Source organism: Arachis duranensis, chromosome 5, assembly GCF_000817695.3.
Source record: "Arachis duranensis cultivar V14167 chromosome 5, aradu.V14167.gnm2.J7QH, whole genome shotgun sequence".
NCBI lineage: Eukaryota > Viridiplantae > Streptophyta > Magnoliopsida > Fabales > Fabaceae > Arachis > Arachis duranensis.
Genome location: NC_029776.3, coordinates 81,149,853 through 81,166,422, shown reverse-complemented (window position 1 = coordinate 81,166,422; position 16,570 = coordinate 81,149,853). Strand labels below are relative to the sequence as shown.

Genomic DNA, 16,570 nt, shown 5'->3' with positions numbered 1-16,570 from the left:
TTAATAGTTAATTGTCTCTAAAAGATGAGATGTTCTTTAAATTTGTTCTTAAAAAATTTTATCAATTAAATTAGTCTTTTAAAAATTGTCAAGTAATAATATTTGTTCTTCAATTACTCAATCAATAATTTCTGTCAATGATTGATAATGTGAACAATTAATTGATAATATATATGACAGCTAACATATCTAATTGGACGCTAATTAAATATGTTTTGAGAATCTATTAATTTAGTCGCTAGATCTTAATTGGGAATAGAGTTTATGTAATTGGGAAAAATAACTAAATTAATAGATTTTTATAAACATATTTGGTCAATATTCAATTAGATATGGCAAGTATCATGTGTGTTGTCAATTAATGCACAACATCATTTGTTGATAAAAATTATTAATGGAGTGATTGAAGGACAAATCTATTATATCTATTATTTTACAATCAAAATGTGCCTCACGTCACTTTCTCATTGTAATTAAAATCAAATCTTTTCCTCTAAAATTAAAGAATTTTCCTCTCCTCCTTACTAATTTTACAACCAAAATGTGCCACATGTCATTCTCTAATTGTAATTGAAATTAAATCTTTCTCTCTAAAATTAAAGAATTATTATTCCCTCTTTCTTACTAATTTTACAACCAAAGTGTGTCACATGACACTCCTTCATTGTAATTGAAATCAAATATTTTCCTCCAAAATTAAAGAATTCTCCCCTCCTCCCTCTTCCTTTCTCTATTTCTCTCATTCTTTCAACCACTCTATCTATTTTATATATCATTATCAATATCAATGACTAATTACTAATTTGACAATCAAAATGTGCAACATAATATTCTTTAATTGCATTAAAATTAAAATTGAAATATACATATATTATGTATCATACATTACTATCTAATTTAATAATCAAATATGTCACATGACACTCTCTTATTAAAATTGAAAGAGAATATTTTTTTTCAAAATTAATAAACTCCTTTACTAAATTCTCTCATCTACCTCTCTCCATTTTTCTATTTCTCTCTACTATTTTTACTATATATATAATATTTATATTTTATATTAATAATTTGACAAATCAAAATATGTCATCCAATATTTTTTACAATTAAAATAAAATTTTTTCTTCCAAAATTAACAAACTCTCACTCTCACTCTCACTCTCATTTTTCATCTTTATATTTTTCTCTCTTTTCTCTCATTCTCTATTTTTTCTATCTTTCTCTTCTACAGAAAATAAAATTAACAAAGTAATATAATTTAAATAAAAAATATTATTATTATATACATAGTTTTTTATTTTTTTATTTAGCTTTAAATTTTTACCGCTTATCTTTTAAATCTATATTTTTATTTCTCTTCTTTTAAATATTTATTAAATATAATTTGGAGAGAATACTAATGTTATAATTAAAGTTAGAATCAAGATTTAATTATTTAAAAAAATTAATTTTGAATTAATTTTATAACTATCAGTATAATTTTTTATGCTAATATCTAATTATATTTTTATATACATAGAGAGAAAAAATATTATTTTTAAATAGTAAGCATAAAAATTAATTATTTCTATTTGTGCAACAGACTTAACAGTTAACACCTAATTAAATGTAAAAGTATACACGTTAAATTGTTTTAAATTTTAGATACGAATGTTAAAATTAATTATTAATAAAAAATTTAACTTTTTCATATAAAAATAATAACTAAAAATCTTATTATTTGATTTTTTATCTACAGATACATTGACCTTCTTAATAAGAGATTTTTGTCAATTTACGACTTTTTTTGTAAAAGTAGTTTGATTTTTATAAATCTTTTGTGTCATGCATAATCTATATTGTTAGAACAAAATGGATCGTAGTTTTAAAAAATTTATATTCTCGTAATGTTATTACGGGTAAAAATACTAATATGATTAATTTTTAATCTTTAATGGACCAATTTGATTGAAAAATCTTTCAAAAATAATTTAAAGATATCTTATCTTTCGGAGACTAATTTAATTATGGGCCCTGCTACACATACATGCAAATAACGCATACAACTCTTACAAGTTGGCCTAACCCAGGTTTAATCCACGCGCACTCTCTCCCTTTGAATGGAGCGTCAATTCCACGCTCGTCACTCAAACGGTTACACTTCAAAAAAACCGCTCATTATAGCTCACTCTTCCTCTTCTCCTTCAAAGATAACACAAATCCTCAAGTTTCGAACAACATTCCAAACTGAAGAGACATTCGAACTCGTCGCGAATATTAGCAGAAACCATCAACAAAATATTATTCAAGGTACGTTACTGTTTTACTCATCTTGTACATTTTTCACATTTTTGTTTCTGATTTCAAAATCGAAGAACTAGGTTTTACTATTCTTCTATGTTCTTCTAGGTTTTACTGATCTTCTTGTTCTAAATCTCATATCACTGTTTTTACTGTTCTTCTTATTCTAGGTTTTACTCTTCTTGTAAATTCCTCTAGGTTTTACTGTTCTTCAAAGTGGTTCTAGGTTTTACTGTTCTTCTTGTTCTAGTTCTTCTTGTAACTGATTTTTCGCTGTATATTGCTTAATTTATTGGGTGTATATGGAGTAATTTGTATGGGTGTATATGGTTGATTGTTGGGTGTATATGGCGTAATGTGTTGGATGTATATGGTTGATTGTTGGGTGTATATGGCGTAATTTGTTGGGTATATATTCCTAAACCCATATCATGTAATATAATCAACTGTTGCAAGTGTTCTAATATTGTTTGTCCTTGGGTGTATATTGCTTGACATTGTAATATTGCTAGAGCTTGTATATTTATCTATGTTTCAGTGAATTGAACATAATTTTGAATTGATCTAATTAAATAGTTATGAAATCGGTTTGGGTGTATGTGCCTCATCTAAGTTTTTACCGTTCATCTTGTTCTAGCTTTTACTGTTCTTCTTGTTCTAGTTCTTCTTCTAACTAATTTTTGTGTGTATATTGAGTAATTTGTTGGGTGTATATGGCGTAATGTGTTGGGTGTATATGGTTGATTGTTGGGTGTATATTTTTGAACTCATATAATTTAATATAGTCAACTGTTGCAAATGTTCTAATACTGCTTGTCCTTGGGTATATATTGCTTGACATTCTAATATTGCTTGAGCTTGTATATTTATTGATGTTTGAGTCAATTGAACATTATTTTGAACTGACCTCATTAAATACTTATAAAATCAGTTTGCGTGTATGTGGTTGATCTATGAGTGTATCTGACTGATATCTATGGGTGTATTTTTCATTGCAGTAAAAATGGAAGGCAAAAACCAAGTTGAAAAAAATGTAAGAACAAATATATGTCTTCGATCAAATCAGTTTTTCATAATAGAAATATATCTAACTCTAATTTTGCTTTGTTTACAGCAAACCATGGACCTAAAGTGTGCAACCCATCTGTTGAGTGAGAAATTCAGAAATATGAGCGAGGAGAAGTGATGCAATAAGACTTTCCAGGACATCCTCATTTTTATTGAGTCCATTTTATTAGATAGATTCTAATGATATTGTCATTGATTAATGTAACTGTTATATACTCTTGTAAGAAATTGAACACATGATGTAAATATATTTGATCTAATTATAAGTAAATTTTTTTCCATAATTAAACTCTCTCTGGTGTATTCAAAATGTCTGATTTACAGGTACTATAATATGAAGGAAAACATCAAACCAAATATACACTCATAACCTGGAATTTTACACCCAAAGAATGTTGATTATACACCCAAACATCTATCCCCCCTAATGATTTATCCCTAAAACCCTAAACTCTAAACCCTAAAAACCTAAACTCTAAACCAAAAACCCTAAACCCTAAACCCTAACTCTAAATTCATAAACCCTAAACCCCTAAACCCTAACCCCTAAACCATAAATCTTAAACCCTAAACCCTAAACCTTAAACCCTAAACCCTAAAACCCTAAACCCTAAACCCTAAAACCTTAAACCCTAAACCATAAACCTTAAACCCTAAAACATAAACCCTAAACCCTAAACACTAAACCCTAAAAACCTAAACCCTAAACCACCCAACCTACTATACCCAAATCATTGATTTTTACACCCATAAGATCTCATGTTACACCAAAAAAAATTTAAATATACACCAGACTTCTATCCTATGATGCTTTATTGCTAAACCCCTAAAATCCTAAACCCTAAATCCTAAACCCTAAAACCCTAAACCCTAAACCCTAAACCTTAAATCCTAAAACCCTAAACCCTAAACTCTAAACCACCCAAATTATTAATTTTTACACCCATAAGATCTCATCTTACACCCAAGGAAAGTTAAATATAAACCAGACTTCTATCCCCTAATGCTTTATCCCTAAATTGCTAAAATTCTAAACCCTAAACCCTAAGCCCCTAGACCCTTAAACCCGTAAACCTTTAAACCCTTAAACCCTAAACCCTATATCATAATAAAAAAATAAAAAATAATTTATAACATAAACAACAGATTCTGAAATATATATATGTATGTAAAATGTCAAACACAAGAAAGTTCAGAAATACACCCAAGAAAAACTATGGTTTACACCCATATTTTGTAACTATACACCCTTTTTATTTGTACTCCAAACTCTTGTAGAGAAACCTACGACCTTGGCATAGTCCTTGTATAATTTTGCAGCATCTTCAAGGTTTTTAAAAGTCATTCCAACCTTGAGAACAAGTTGCTCATCAACAACAGAGAGGGGCTGCAAAATACAACATGTTAAAAATAATAAAATACTATAGAATTTCTGCACCTCATAAAAAAATAACAATCAAAGTAACATACACCTAAAGATTCCTGATATACACCCAAACGACAACAAGTCAATTAAAAATAACAAGAAAAATCATAAACTGTAAATACACCCAAACTTTCCTAAAATACACCCAAACCTCCCTAAAAATACACTCAAAAAGTTCTGATCTACACCTGAGCGTTTGCTATAAATTGCAGATAATTAATCAAAACTAATGCATTAGATTCAATTCACAGATTATGTTTATGCATTAATTTCACAGTCTAGGTTCACGAATTATTCAGCTAGACAATCATAATTAACTGAAACTAAATCAAACCTCAGGAACTTCGTTCGATTCAAATTCAAAACCTACTTTGCCATGATTGAGCTGACAATCTGAGATTGAATCCACTTCGCCGTGATTGAGTTGACAATCTGAGGTTGAATAATCCATTATCTTCAAAAGGACTTCAAAATTTGATTTCAAAAACCAGAAAATCGAAATAAAATGAAGCTAGCGTTACAGTTCGTAAAACTCAGGTGAATGACAAAGACCAAAGAAGTGATAAACGCAGAAGAAAAAGGATCCAAAAGACCAAGGGAGAACGCGAGAAGGAGAACGAAGAAACTTGACAAGAGATTCGAAGAAGGTAATGAAATATTTTGAAGATTGGAAGTGAAATATACGCACGTTAATTGATTTTGATTGAAACTAAATTCTGTTATATAGCGCGTGACTTGTATGTATGAATTGGAGCGCGTTTAGGGTTTTAGTAAGTTTCGCACTTAAAAATAACAAGAAAAATCATAAACTGTAAATAAACCCAAACTTTCCTAAAATACACCCAAACCTCCCTAAAAATACACTCAAAAAGTTCTGATCTACACCTGAGCATTTGCTATAAATTGCAGATAATTAATCAAAACTAATGCATTAGATTCAATTCACAGATTATGTTTACGCATTAATTTCACAGTCTAGGTTCACGAATTATTCAGCTAGACAATCATAATTAACTGAAACTAAATCAAACCTCAGGAACTTCGTTCGATTCAAATTCAAAACCTACTTTGCCATGATTGAGCTGACAATCTGAGATTGAATCCACTTCGCCGTGATTGAGTTGACAATCTGAGGTTGAATAATTCATTATCTTCAAAAGGACTTCAAAATTTGATTTCAAAAACCAGAAAATCGAAATAAAATGAAGCTAGCGTTACAGTTCGCAAAACTCAGGTGAATGACAAAGACCAAAGAAGTGATAAACGCAGAAGAAAAAGGATCCAAAAGACCAAGGGAGAATGCGAGAAGGAGAACGAAGAAACTTGACAAGAGATTCGAAGAAGGTAATGAAATATTTTGAAGATTGGAAGTGAAATATTCGCGCGTTAATTGATTTTGATTGAAACTAAATTCTGTTATATAGCGCGTGACTTGTATGTATGAATTGGAGCGCGTTTAGGGTTTTAGTAAGTTTCGCACTTATAAGACTTGTAATTGCTAATTGCTTGTATACTAAGATTAATCCTTTAATTATTATGTGTGGATCAAGATTCTCTGACGTGAAGAAATTGGTAATGTGGTAAAATGAAAAGTTAATCACTCAACTTAAGATAGTGGACACATATTTCATGGAAATTACAAAATCAATGGTAATTTTTTTTGGTGACTGGAAAGTAGCAATAGAACAAACAAGAAAGAAAAAAACAAAGAATAAGGAACTGCTTTGCCATCTTTGCCATTATGTCTACCACTTTATTTGCATCTCTTAAAATCAATAGGAAGTTAACACGCCATTTCCAAGACATGATGTCCCGAATTTTTAGCACCAAAAGATCAACAAAATCAGAGTTATCCTGAAAATTACTGACAAGAGTAAAGACATCTACACAATATATTTCACAAATAATATCTCTTTGCCACAAGTCTTAGGCTAGAAGATATCCTCTCCAAATAGCAAACAACTCTCTTTACAGAATATTACGACTCTCAATTGTTTCCAAACAACCTCATTGCCAACTTCCATTTCAATCTCTGCTAACACAAATAAAACCAACCCGATCACCAATACTAGGATATCTTGCATTATTATTAATCTTAAAGTAGCTACTGAGGAAGAATCCATGAGCAACTAATAGTAGAGGAGATAAAAACTCGTTACAACTCAAAAATATTCCAAACTTCTTTTCAAAGGACAAAGCCACACTAGTCACCTTATTTAGAGGCCAAGACTCGTATGGATGAAAGATCTCATTATTCTTGGAATGCCATATCCACTATAGACCAGAAAAAATCTAAAATGGCGCTCTTTACTATGAAGTAAGAACCAGTTCATCAAATTCAGAGGTTGATCATAAATCTCCAAAGCTTGTTAAACTAGTTGAGCTTTTGGACAATCTCGAAGATAATGAACAATCAATTTCTGACAAAAAAATATCGTGGACAGCTGTCCGTTAGTGAGATGTCCCTCTTGAAATGAAAAGCAGCAGTGGGTAGAGCCTCTCTAAGACAAAGTCCGGCCAAGAATTTATATTTTTCCAGAAGAAGATGACGCCAAAACCAAAGCCAATTCCCCTGGTCCTCTCAACCAAACTTCTTCTTACTGAGCTACAAGTAACCACTACGAGAGTCATAAACCTTTGACGTCACACTAAACCAAAACCATCCTACCACTGAACAAACTTGCACATCTGGATTATAGGAAAGAATGTTGCCTTACAAAAATTAGTTTAGAGAAGAATAGATATTTTGAAGGTGTCACTGTCCAGATGACCAAAGATCCAAGATCTGAAGATCCGAGTCAGAAATGTAAACATAATTCATCTCATGACAAAGATGCCCCTCTTTTCTCCAATTAAAAAATCAAAAATTCTGGTTTAGATTCCCAATACTTCAAACAAAACCATCCTTCAAGAGATCCCAAGTTTTACATATACTCTTCCAAATATAAGAGCTCGTGTCTCAAGACCGACAAAAATAGTTTTTGGGAGAGGAACAATATTTTTTCGCCAACAATTGAACCCATAACTTGTTTGGATGATGAAAAAATTGTCAAACTAGTTTCACAAGAAGAGCAACATTAGCACAAAACGGATCTAGAATTTTTAATATTAGCACAAAATGGATCTCGAATTCCCAAGCTACCAAATTTCTTAAGGGTGATCAACACCTTCCAACTAACCAGATTCATGTCTCTACTATCAGTTTGACCCACTACAACAAAATAGCATTTTGGCGACGTTTTTTTTAATGCTTGGCGATGGTTTTAACTGTCACTAAATGGTTTTGCAACGGTTAAAAAAAGCGTCACAGATTTGAGCATCGCCAACTGACATAGTGACAGTTTTGGACCACCTTTGGTAGGGAGTGTCGCAAAATTGTTTTTGACGATTTTTGAAGTATAAAACCGTCACTAATTTGTAACACTTGTAAAGGTATTTTTTATGATGTATTTCGTGACGTTTTGAAACTGTTGTTAAATTACTAATTCCTGTGACAGTTTTTTCTTATATTTCATAACTATTTTAAACCGTCACTAAGTTACTAGTTTTATAACAGTTTTTAGATATATTACTAATTTCTGTGACAGCTTTTTTCTTTATTTAGTGACTGTTTTAAATTGTCATAATCTCTCCAGCATCAATGCTTTCTTTTATTAATTATTGCAAAAATTATTTCTATTATAAATAATAATTTGTGTCTACATACAAAATAATAAATGGCATTATATTTCAATAAATTTAAACTCAATCGCACAAGTTTTACAAAATAAAAATAATATATTTCAAAAGTTGAATTCTACAAGTTTTAAATAGTCATAATCCATAAAATGTAAATTCAAAAAATCCCAACTTAATCCAAACATATGAAACTAACAATTGTACTTATAACTTAATCCTCAACTTTTTTCCGCAACTTCGCTTCACCTTCAACCTCAATAGTACCCAGCTTCAACAATTGCTTCACAAGCAACTCTTGTCCTCTGCAAATGAAATAATGCAATGATTAGAATGCATTTGTAGAATATTGCCAATAACAATTTTATGAGAATTCATGAAATGCAGTAAATAAACATGCTAATAAAGATTAAATTAAATCATGCTAGAAATCCATTAGTTAAGAAAAATGATCAACATCAAAGCCCCTAGATCATTACTAACAGTGACAATAACAATAAATATTTAAAATCCTACTATGATAAGCATTTATAAAGAAAAACACTTTTTCAGTAGACATGGCTAATTCTCCCAACTGCTTCCATTTAGACTCACTCTGCACTTCTGTGGTAATGCTCTGATCGAAGAAGAGAAAAAAGGATGAGTAGTTCTCATAATTTAAAGTAAAACAAGAAAGTAATCAGTAAGTTACATTATAAAACTTTTATAAGTCAATGGCTATCTCCTTTTAAGCACATGAAATTTTTTTAACTTACTTTTACAACCACTAATCTCCTAAGCTGCATGGCTAGATTGAACATTTGAACCTATAGTCAGGGTCAATAGCTACTTCAAGAGCATCCTCTATCATGCCTCGTGATTCCAGAAATCGAACCACACTACCATAAAAACAAGTATATAATTTTAACTAGGATTTTTTTCAATAATAAAATAAAAAAATTCATATTTCTCCAAACATGATTTTTGGACTTTAATTCCCAAAATACGATTTTTTTTTCATTGGTCCGTCGAACTCTATAAAAATTGGCAAGTTCGCCTAACCAAACGGCGAACTCCCTTTTAAGTTTTTTTCAATTCGGCATTATCATCATCTCCAAATAGTATACAGATCTACAAACAGTATATAGAAATACACAAAAATACATGAACAACCAGCATGATTTTTCAAGGATTTTTTAATTATAAATTAAAAAAAGAAGTCATATTTACCAATGGCAACCATTGTTATCGTCTCTAAAAATACATAGGTACACCAGAATAAACCATATTTTGAATGGAAATAATGTTCTTTCAAGACCATAGTTCAATGTATTCTTAAGCCTGAAAGCAGATTAAACCACCATAAAATTGTTAAATGGCCACAATATGTTTATATCCATACTTCAAACTAGTTTTAGTCAATCTTCAAGTATAGAAAGGAAAGCTTAATTGATGGGAAAATTGTTAATACAATTAGAAGAATCAGATGAAATCCATTCCACTCTGGTGAATCTCGAATCCAGGCATCATTGTCATGAAAAAGAACTCTCTATAGAGTATAATCTTTTAACAAAAACAGCATGAAAGGAAAGGTTAAAAAGAAACATGAGACAAAATATCATTGTTTCTAGGGAAGAAAAAAGTGTTATAAACCCTCATTACCTATGATCAAAGGTCAAGGTTAGTTAAATTATTCAAGTTCCACAAGTTATTGATGACAATTGGCTGAAAGGCCATAAGGAACTAAGCAAATTGAAGATAAGCTTAGAACTTAGTATTCTATGAATCTCCAATTACGTATACGTTGTGGAGTGCCATATTCGTACTGTACCATCCTCAGAACCAGTAATAATTATAGGGAGCTCAGGATGAAAGCATACATCAGATACATTGTGTGTGTGTGACCCTCCAAAGTCTGGACACAATTTTTAGCCTGATAATCCCATATCTGTTTCATAGGTTTTATCCATGTAATAATTTCAATCCATATATACATAAAAGGCAAACAAATCGTAGCAAAGTGTAAAGAAAATGGAAAACAGAAAGCAAATCTTAGATTTGTTAATTCTTCTAACTACAGAAGCAAAATACACATAGGAGTTTTAGAACTTTGACCACCCTACAAAATTTTTTCATATTAAATATGCAAGTGAGTTTGTTCTTCTAAAAGATAATCACATAGGAGGAGTACTTTAACAATAAAAAATCTGTTGTTAATACCTCTTCAGTTGAAATCTGCCTCATGAGATAACCATTATGAAGTGTATATATAAAAGTGACATTTAATTAATTTAAGTTCAAAATATAAAAGTGATTTGATTTATACAAGTCAGTCAAATTATGTTATATCTTTATATTATTTTTTTAGGAAACAATAAGGAAAATGAGTAATCTATTCTGCATCTGATAACACTCTTTGACAGGGAGCGCTTAAATTCATCATTCAACTACCCAAATGGATAGAAAATTTTAATAATTAAAAATAGTAACAAGAAATAAATAAAGTATCAACTGAAAATGTTACAAATAATTGTCATAGAAAATTTATACTCATTCATCACATTCAACTTACATCCAAGCTAGGAGTAACACATAACCTTACTACTATTATGAGCCCCCTTAGCTATATATATAGATTCAGTATAATGCTATTCTTGCTTTTTCAATACTCAGAATAATAACAATAAGTGTAGCTATATATTCAATTTGTTGTAGTGATAGTTGAAAACTTGGGAAAGAAAAAAGAACTAGAATAATACAATGGTTTAAAAGAAACATGTATTAGAGATCTCACCTCTTTGTCCAGTAATTCTTCAACTTTTGACAGAGAACTAGAGTTGCTTTCTTACTATTTTTCTAAGCACCAACAGCAGATAACTAGTTCTGAGCTCTATGAAGCACTAAAACTACTAATAAAATCAGTCATATAGACAGATAGTCTATAATGGTTCCATTTTAAGTTTTTAACTGAATCTGTTGGTCTCTACTTTCTATCACAATTATGAGACAACAAACTCTCATAAATACTTGGTTGGTTCTACATTTGATTCCTAGGCTCCTAGCTACCTACAATATCTCAATCTCATAAAATTAAATGTACTACACGTGTCTCTTCTATGAGAATGGTGAACTAGAGATCATATAATTCTCTTCAAGTTGGCAATTTGGTACTCACACATACATTATTATTATGAACTTGCTGGCCTAAAAAAACATCAAAGGAATCAAGAGAAGAAATAACAAATAGAGCATTCAAAGAAATCTGGTTGAAGCATTTCATTGAACATGTTGAGTGCAGGTAAAATTAAAATGATATAAGAGAATTCAAAGAAACAATCGCAAGTATGAACATGAGGATATAATCATAACGGTAAATTGCAGCAACAATAAAGAAATTGCAGAGAAAAATATAGTAGAAGAACAATTAAATACTCAGTGTTCAGTGAGGTTGGAAGAGAAGAAAAAAGTCGCCAAATAGGGAATTAGGTTTCGCACACATAAAAGAGGGGAAGAGAAAGGACGACGCGAGGGACGACGAACAGTGAAAGGCGAGCGCGAACCGCAACGGTGAACAGCAAACGTAAACTGTGACGAGCGACGGTGAACAGCGAATGCAAACTGCGATGGTGAACGGCGAATGCGAACTGCGACGGTGAACTTTCTCTATTTCTTGTCTCTTCTCATCACATCTCAAACAGCAGCAAACAAGGTTTTAGACGAAATGGAAAGTAAAAGGAAAAGTAGAAAGAGATATAAACTCCATTACCGACGGTCAAAAAAATTATATTATAAATGTCACAATGTTAATTAATGGAGACCCTTAGAATTAGAGTCACAAATTTAGGTAGCTATATGACTAATTTAGCTATCTTTCTAAAAAAATTAGAAATAATGGATGTTTCTTTTTTTAGTTTATCCAAACAGTATCTCCCAACTCGATAAGTTAAAGATTAATATGTCGCGGATCTGAGCTCTATTTAAGAGTTTGTTGCTGGCCAATGAGTTACTGCATGCACAAGGCGGGGTTTAAACTCCCGACACTTGCTTAAGCAGACGAGTGAGCTGACCACTCGACCAACTCAAGTTGGTTAAATAATGGATGTTTCTATTAGGACACTCTTTTTTGTGCAATACTAGGCCAGTTATATATCCATTGCCGTAAGTCCATAACTAAACTAATGGGCCTCGTTGAACTTGTTTGGGCATTGTTTGGCATCACCAAAAACATGTAATATAGAAAATTAGAAATAACATAAACCTTGGCCAATGTAAAAGTAAAAATGTATTTTACCCTACAAAATGGTTGATCCACAATAAGATAGTCACCCACTACTTCACTTGCCTTCCCACTTCTCACACTACTTTTCTCATTTTGATTTTTAAATTACTCGCCGCAAAACTGCTAGTATTTCAATTCCAGTTAGGGCAGTGCTATGGTAAGAATGACAAATTTTTCAGCATGTGAAAAAAAGAAGTGGACGTCTTTTGATGAATACACGTGAAATATGTTAGAGTTGTCTTGATTAAAAGAGATAAATTCTATTAGAGATTCAGGTAGTACAGATATTGTGGGTCAATTTAATGTTTACTGATGCAAGATTAGGTTAGCATTAAAAATGAGGTGGTGATAATTAAATTATTAAATTTTTGGATGTTGAATCCAATATTTTTGTTAAGTGATGAACTTATGTTGTTACTGAATGCAACATAATAAAAGGGGTTAAAGAAATAATAAAAAACAAATGCAATGGATGAAGATTTGTATTATTTGGGCTAGGAGNTTAGTAATATTTTTTGTAGTTGAATTATTTTTGTAAAATAAATGGATTAGGATAATGTTGTAATTCTTCTTTTTCTTTGGACTTAGTCTCCGTTTAATAATAATAATAATAATAATAATAATGTGAAAAGAAGTGTTAAAAGAGTTAGGATAACTCAGATTTTTTGTCGGTGTCAAGAGGGCAAAGGCTGACGGTAGAAGATTCTAAAAGGTCTGAAAAATTGAAGGATATGAAGGAGAAACAACGGGAGCAGGATTGATTAGTGTCGGTACCATTAAACCAACTAAAAAATGATGAAAAAGTATCTAACAGAAATATAAAAACCCAATTTACTGGCTTCATACCCTAGCACACACTTGCTTTTGGTGTTTTTTGTTATTGTTATTATTATTTTTTAGGTTAATATCATATTTTTTCTTGCTCCATAATGTTATTAGCGTCATATTGTATGGATCACACAATATTTAGACCAGATAAAAAAACTAAACCCAAACACCATAGATAAAAAATATTCTTCGGGACAGTAGACAAAAAGTCCAACAGATTAATCATGGGATTACCTATTACTAATCCAGCAACACTACCAACAGTTCCTCTTATAGTTTCTATGAGTTCTGCAAATGCAGCAGCAATTTGCAGGGTTTTTTGCAGCATCACAACACGCGTTAACCCCTTAACATAGCCACATCGTTCCAGCAGCTGAGAAAACAAATTTCATTCAGCACAATAGCACGACCCTTAGATAGCGTTTGTTTGCCGAGACTAAAATTGAGACTGAAAAGACAGAGACTCAGTATTATAATTTGTTGAGCCAGAGACTGGTACTTAAATTTCTATCTCTATTTTCAAAATTTTAGTATTTTAGTACCTCCAAAAAGTAGAGACATTGAAGACTGAAAATTTTAAAGACGGGGACTGAAACTTTAATAACATTTTGTACCTAAAATACCCCCAATCAAAACTTAAAAATCCAACTCTACCCATTTGGCTTCTCCTTTCTCTTCACACTCAACCAACTCTCTTCTCCCACCGCTCGTCCCTGCGTTGCCGTCGCCGCTCGTCCTTACATTGCTGCCGTCGTTCGTCCTTGCGCCGTTACCACCGATCATCCTACGTTGTCGCCACCGATCATCCCTGTGCATTAGTCATGTCTGTCCCTGCACATTCGCCCATGCCGTCACTGTTTGTGGACCAATGACCAATGTGGTGGCTTCAAAAAATTTCCAGAAAAATAGCGAAGGTAAACGCTAATTTAAGGAAGAAGGTTCTTAACTAATGAAATGGCCAATCTGTTTTAGGGAGTGTTGCAGATGAAAGTTGGATTATATTGATCTTTGCTGTGATAATGTTTTTTTATCATGTATGTTTGGAATTATAAAAGCAAGTGCAAGTATGAAATTAAAGTTAAACAAAAGCTATCAATGGATTTGATGCGAGAATTAGGTAGCAATCTAGGCACAATACGAACTCCTGAAATTAGTCTTCTCTATGAGTTAGTCAAAGGAAGTCGGGATTAGGGATTTCAGGTTTTATCATTTGGAGATTTTGTGATGCTTTAATTTTAAAATAAGGGTAATTGGTCATTAGCCTCATTTTAGTCTCTGTATTTATTTAAAATTAAATAGGATACTGAGACATAACTCAATTCTATATTTTTTTTACCAAACTTAATATTAAAATTTATTTTTATCTTTATCTCTCAATCTCTATCTCTATCTCTCAATTTTAATCCCAGTCTTGATCTTTTCACCAAACTCTATCTTATAGACTTGTAGTCAATAATCAATACTATTACTGTAGAAAGAAAAAATCTTTTACACATGTAAAAGACATGTGTCATTTCCTTAGTTAAAGTTTCTATAAAAGACAAGTACCGTGAAGAAGACATTTACTGCAATTGTTCAAAACTTAGCAGTATGAATTAGTTGTATTGGCCTATAGCCATGGTTAATTAATGTCTAGGGGTGTCCGCAGATCAGATCGGATCGAATATAACAAAAAATTCGATCCGATCAGCATTATCGGATCGGATCGGATATGGCCAAAAATTTGATCCGATCCGCATTAAAATCATCGGATCGGATCAGATCCAATATCCGCAGCTTTTAAGGTTGGATCCGATCCGATCCGATCCGCACATTTGCGGATCGGATCGGATATCGGATATCGGATATATCCACAAAACACAAAAATATTTTTAAAGGTTTATTTTTATTAAAAAAATATCAATAAAATTTATTTTTTCTATTCTTTTAAATATGTTTACTCTTAAAAAAATATTAAACATACTTTTCTTCAATAATAAATTAAAATAATATAACATATATGATAATTATTAATTGAAATAAAACATAAAAAGAATATTTACTTATTTATTTCTTTAATTTTGCGGATATGCAGATATGCGGATCGGATATGCGGATACCAACACAAAATCCGCAATCCGATCCGATTAGTGTGCGGATCCAATTCGATCCGATCCGAAAGCATTGCGGATCGGATCCATATCCGCAATTTTTGGATCGGATTCGGATAAACACCGCGGATATGCGATATAAATATTTATCTTTAAAAAATTAAAAAATATTGATGGCTTTAAGATAAAACTACAGTATAATCTAATAATTTTTTTATAAAATATTAGAATAAAAGTTAGGAAAATTATCACATGTTCACTGACAAATATCGGAATATGATGTTCATTGGTATTAAAAGATTGCTAATTTTACTTTTTGTCATTTAGTAACTATTGTAACGACCAAATAATCCTAATTGAATTGTTAATTTTTCTAAAATAACCAACTAAAACACATGAATATTGGCTTGAAAAGTTATGTAGCAATTCTTTATTTTCTGGGCCACAAACTTACATTCAATATATTGGTTTTTTTATATTTTCAACATATTAAATATAACAAAAAATAAAAAAATTAGTATTACACTATTAAAATATATTTTTAAAATATAAGATAGATAAATATGTATAGTTTTGATGATTAAAAAAGAAATGTATTAAATAATTTAGATCTTTTACTAAAATAAAATAAAAAAATCTATATTTTTTAAATTGTTTTAAACTAAAATTCATCACGTAAATATTTTTTTATAACTTATATAAATTGTTACAGGATACGTAATAAATGTACTATTTATTCATAAATCATACTTTATTATCATAAATTATTAAGTTTATTATATCTTCTTTTATTACAAAAATTGTGCTATTTTACTATTATTTAACTACTTTTAAATTTAATACTATTAATTAATACATAAATAATAATAATAATAATAATAGAATAATAAATTTTTAAAACTATACATAAAATTTATTAGTCTAACACGATTTACGAATAAATAA

At 30.7% G+C, this 16,570-nt stretch overlaps 1 long non-coding RNA gene across 1 annotated transcript; it reads right to left on the bottom strand.

Annotated features, from left to right (window-relative positions):
• Window positions 1-9,338: 9,338 nt before the first annotated feature.
• LOC107489729 (uncharacterized) lies at window positions 9,339-12,139 on the bottom strand. Its single transcript, XR_008009389.1, has 4 exons — window positions 11,861-12,139; window positions 11,223-11,318; window positions 10,226-10,376; window positions 9,339-9,769 (listed from the first exon to the last, which is right to left on the bottom strand). It is a non-coding gene; the product is annotated as an uncharacterized LOC107489729 (long non-coding RNA).
• Window positions 12,140-16,570: the final 4,431 nt, after the last annotated feature.